Raw genomic sequence first — 5,592 nt, 5'->3', positions numbered from 1 at the left:
TCAACGTCCGATGTAGGCGATTCTACAGAGGCTGGGGAAGGGTTTGAAAGGGTGCAAAGGGAAGCTCGAGCATCCACTTGTTCGGTCAAGAACATAAGACTTTCGTAGTACCACAGCCGTGGAACGTACACTTCAGAAGCTCCTGCTCCTGACTTCTGGGATGCCCTAACTTTATTTAGCTCCTTTTTAAAGACAGTTCTTAAATTGGAGATTTTATTACGCACATATAGTGGGTTTGGATTAGGGCAAACTTCTTTGCAAAGTTCTGCCAATTTATTGAGGGCGTCATTCCTTTTATTTCGGTCAGAATAGTCCTTGGACTTCACTTGCCAAAGGCAAGGCATTTGTCTGTACATCTCGATGAATCTTTGCAGAAATTCAGGATTCGTGAACTTGTCTGTCATTGTAACTGCAAAATAAAATTTAAATTGTTCAGACAGCATGTTGGCGGATACTGAAGTACAATGCAAACAATGCAAACTTATGGTGAAGCATTAAACATAAACCAAAGTATAGAAATCCTGACCAATAGACAAAGATAATTCGTGAGGCCTACTAGCTGCAGTAGCAACGCCAGTGTGGCAACATACAATATGAAAGATTTGCATATGAAAAATTCCGTTACTTTGGACGTTGAGGTCTACTAGCTGCAGTAGCAACGCCAGTGTGGCAACATACAATGTGAAAGATTAGCATATGAAAAATTCCGTTACTTCGGACATTGAGGTCTACTAGCTGCAGTAGCAACGCCAGTGTGGCAACATACAATATGAAATATTAGCATATGAAAAAGGTTCACTTACTTCGTTCGAGGTTCAGATCGATTATGTAGCAGATCAATCAGGGTAGATCGTTCGGGTCTGCCGCGTACGGTAGTGAGCATGCGCCCGCACGTTGCTCCGCCTCCTTTTTTGACTCACGCAGCGATTTCTGTGTGCGTAGTATCTGTCTGCGACACTGTAGGAAGGCAGCAGGTGCACGAAATGGCAGAGGAGAACGAAGAAGGGCCCAGACCAAAGGGCAAAGGGACATATGGGAGGAAGATAAAGGCAACAGCTATGTCCAGAGATGAGATGATCGATCTTGTGTATCTGCTGGAGAAGCATGATTATGACTGTAAGCTCCAATTATATGAGAGGCCCAACAGCAGGAAAGATGCCATTTTGGACAAAGTTTTGGAATACCTTAGAAAGAAGCATGGAGTAGAGAGATCAAAGGATCAAGTTAGGAAGAGATGGTCCGATTTAAAACTACGTGAACATGATCATTTGGATCAAATCCATCTCACTATCCAAAAACGTGAGTATACATTTTAGTAGGATCTAATGTTAAAAAACTGGATTGCAGCAAATGCTGTATTGTGTCTATACATGTATGACCTCTAAATTTTTTTTGTTTTTATTCTTACAGGAAATAAAGATAAAGCCAAACAGAGGGAGAGGCAAAAAAGAAGCAATCCTAACCAGACATGTAAAAATGATGACAAGCAGACAGAAGTGAATATTTGCAAAACTAAAAAGAAAAAACACAAGAAAAGAAGACTACATGAGGGTGATTCCAGCTATGCAAAATCAACAGGTGACCACACCGATGTGGACAGTGGCATAACGATGGTAGATCCAAGCACGCCAGAGTTTTGTGTTAAAGGTTGGTATTTTAATTATTTTTTATTAAACTGTACCTATACAACCACAATGTATTCACATGGATGATATTGTAATATTGTCATATTAACTTATATTTGGAAATGCAGATGCTACACCAGAAGAGCATATGGAGGTTCAAGAAAGGACCAGTTATGACAGCAAAATGGATAACCTGTATGAAGACACTTTGGAGATTGTGGGTACAGATGTCATGAAGCCAACACATGTGGACATTGCAGAGCCTGCATCATCCTCCCGTAAGTCACATGATCATGTCTTGTTTCTGTTTGTTATGTTCTATCAAGCATATTATGGCCATTAATTAGTATTACTTCCTACACAGAGCACAGTTTGAATCAAACAACTATTGCCCGTCTGTCTGCTGATTTGCTTCACTGCTGCACTCAAGTTCACCAGATTCAGGAAGCGACTAATTCTATATAGTGTTTACTGCAAAATACGATTGATATTTTTGCAAAATTGTAGGCATACAAGGCAGCCGACATAGGAGCTTGAAGGGGGGTGGGAGGAGTTAAAAGTTTACATGATATAGTTTTAAATTCATGTTTAAGTTGTGCAAAAACATTAAGGTTATAATCTTGTTATTTCAAATAATAATGTTGAAGAGGCACAAGGTCTCCTTGCAATACTGCCCTCCATATGTGGTTGATTCATATGTTGTGCACATATAAATATCGAACAATGGAGATTGGCTTTTCATCAGAAATTATGTTCTTTTTGTTATATTTTTTTTTGGGTAGGTCGGTGGAAGGTTTGCGGGTGCAACTGTAATGAGACCCCGTTCACACTGGAGCGATCCGACTTCCCCAGGCGACCTCCGCGGTGCGAGCGCTACGAACCTCGGGGCGGCCGGCACAGACTTCATATCATTGAAGTCTATGCCGGTTGCTCCGGGTCTCCCCAAAGAAGCTCCGGACCCTGACGGAGCGACTTGTGCCGCTCCTATTAGAACGGGTCCGCAGCTTCTCTATGGAAGGCGACCTGTGAGGCGACCAGGTCACCTCACAGGTCGCACCAGTGTGAACGGGGACTTGCATGAGCACCATTTGCCTACCTTGACAGACTTTTTTCAAGTCTACATTTAGCTGGACATTGTGTGTTTACATTTCATCTCTGTTCAGCAGAGACCAAACAATCTTAAAATCATTTATGGGTAGTCTGATTGCACGCAGGTTGGTCAATTGATGAGCTTGGGTACAACCAGCCTGTCAGTTTTTTTCATTTAAACTATTGCCAGCGGAGAGAGCTTCTATCAATAATACCTGTTTGTTCTCCCGATGGCAGGAATGGCATTCCCGCTCCTCCCTCCAGTAGAACACCACGATGCAATAGTCTGTGAGGATTGTGCATTCATACGATTTTTCATTTTGTAGGATAGACACAATTGCACCGTCTGTGGCCTACACTCCCAATGCACAAGTGTGTTATTTACATTTGGGACCATATCATGTCCTGTGTATTAGGCTAGGTTTCCACTAGTGCGGCTACGAAGTCGTGCTACTTCTAGCACGACTTTGTAGCAAAAGTAAACCGTGGCTTCAGTTAGACTTGTCCCTCATATATAGAGGGAAGTCGCGCTCAAAAGTAGGTCGCGGCAACTGAAGCCGCGGAAGTGGAAACGGCCCCCATTGAAAACAATGGGTTTTGACTTGCTGTGCGACTTGACATGTGTCAAGTCGCACCGCAAGTCGCACTAGTGGAAACCGAGCCTTAATGATAATGTTTGATCAAACTAAACTAGATGGCTGTAACACAATTCAATGAATCGAAGCATATGACATCAATCCTGTACCTCCTGACAGTGCAGTATGCTATGTACAGCCACACCTAAATAGTGCAACGTTGAATTTTTTGAATAATGTTATTTAAATTATTTGTTTTGTGAAAAGAATCAGAGCAAGAACATAATGTATGTAACCTTTATTTTTTGAGAAAAGTGTTTGAATAAAAGTGGTTCAAAAATGCAATGATTCCTCACTTCAATAAAACACCTTTGTCATTGAAATGTGGTATATGCGAATGTCACTTCTCATAAGTACCCGCTATGGAAAAGACACTTGAGCAGTTTCTTTCACCCTTTTATTTTTCAACATGCAAGAAATTGATTCAAAACAGGCAAGTACAAGATCACATATGATAACATAACAGCTGTACGAACTTAAATGGACCATGTAGCAAAGATGTTTTCTGACACATACAGTATAGCATTCTACATGTCATTCTGCCAGCTCACTGCACCGATTCCATTGAAATATGCCAGGTAATCCAGCCTGCTTTGCCGAGCACTTTGGGTTGGTAGCCCGGAAGGCACTCGGTCCACAGAAGTCAGTCCAGCAAGGCACTCCTGCCCTTCCTCGCGGTTGGATATTCCAGATCTATCACCTTCCCGATCTGGTGCTGATGCAGCATACCCCTGTACATGGCGGCGGAGGTAGTTATGAAGGACACAACATGCCAAAACAACAGTATCCACTTTATACATTGCCAAGTTAATGGCAGTTTGAAAAATGCGGAATCTGTTGGCCAGTATTCCAAACGCATTTTCTACAACCCTGCGTGCACGTGACAGCCTATAGTTGTAGATCCTCTGCTCTGTGGTCAAGCCACGCATGGGGAAAGGTTTCATCAGATGTTCTCCTAATGCAAACGCATCGTCCGCTATGAAAACGAAATTGAGACCTTCCACATTCTGAGCATTTGTTGGTAAATTCAGTGTCTCGTTCTGGAGGCGCTTATAGAACTCGGTTTGCTCAATAACACTGGCATCTGAGTGGCGCCCATTTGTACCTATATCTAAGTATAGGAATTCGTAGTTAGCGTTCACAACTGCCATCATGATAATACTAAAGAATCCCTTTTAATTATAGTAATAAGATCCGGAGTTGGCAGGTGGGGTAATGCGTACATGCTTCCCATCTATCGCACCTCCACAGTTTGGGAAGTTCCACATTTCATTAAAGTTTTTGGCCGCCTCCAACCATTCCTCTGTGTTCTCGGGGAACGGTAAAAACAAATAAAAAAATATATAAATCTGTGCGCTGCCGACAGAAAACGGTTAACAACTATTATTTTAAAAAATTGCAGTTGGTATTGGTAATATCTGAGAGTAATTAGAAAAATTACCTTTATGTATTCCTTCTGTAGAGCAGTAATCAGCGCCTTGCAGGTCTCAGGAATGATCTTTCCAAGGGCCTGCGGGGATATTCCAGTTGTGAATTTCAAGTCCTGCAAGCTTCTTCCTGTTGCCAGATACCGCAGGGTGGCTATCAGCCTTTGTTCTGCACTGATTGACTCACGCATGTTTGTGTCCTGCTTCTGTATCCGGGGAGTGACAGATGACAGGAGATGCTGGAAGCAGTCATCATCCATTCTTAAATAATTGCGGAAATCATCCGGATTGTTCTGAATCTCACGGATGAGCTGCATGTGTGAGTACTTAGAACGGTTGAGGAGCCATTCCTTACTCCACGATCTTCGTCCTCTCTGTTGTTTTTGCTTGAGAACGTTCTGGATAGCCAGAACGCCGAGCATAGCAACTGCAAGGCTGGTATCCTCCATCTTTGCAGGTATCAGACAGAACGTGCGAGGAAACGAGTGAAATAACGCGGCAACACACAAACAATCTGAACAGCTCGTCACGAAGGCACTCAAGGCGTGGTTAGAGGGGTCACACGCACATTACATCATTTCCTCTCACACGCTACAGCGTGGTTACGCATACCGGAAGCTAAGAATTATCGTCCGAGAAAATTCGTATCGTGAGTAACCTCTCCCGTTTAGCGAATATTATTGAGAGCTGCTAGAATACGAAAAAAAACGGATGGAACGTCGCCCGATTTTCGGATCGTGTGTACGGGGCATTAGACTGTTCTAGACTGCTAATGTCATTGGCTCCGCCACTTGTCATCCACACATTGTTAAATAT

At 42.8% G+C, this 5,592-nt stretch overlaps 1 pseudogene across 1 annotated transcript; it reads right to left on the bottom strand.

The window, feature by feature from the left end:
- Window positions 1-3,876: 3,876 nt before the first annotated feature.
- Window positions 3,877-5,225, bottom strand: LOC309568304 (putative nuclease HARBI1; annotated as a pseudogene). Its single transcript has 2 exons — window positions 4,791-5,225; window positions 3,877-4,668 (listed from the first exon to the last, which is right to left on the bottom strand). The product of its transcript is annotated as a putative nuclease HARBI1 (transcript).
- Window positions 5,226-5,592: the final 367 nt, after the last annotated feature.

This window comes from Pelophylax lessonae (assembly GCF_965119305.1).
Source record: "Pelophylax lessonae genome assembly, chromosome: 12".
NCBI lineage: Eukaryota > Metazoa > Chordata > Amphibia > Anura > Ranidae > Pelophylax > Pelophylax lessonae.
This window is presented reverse-complemented; position numbering and strand designations above follow the sequence as displayed.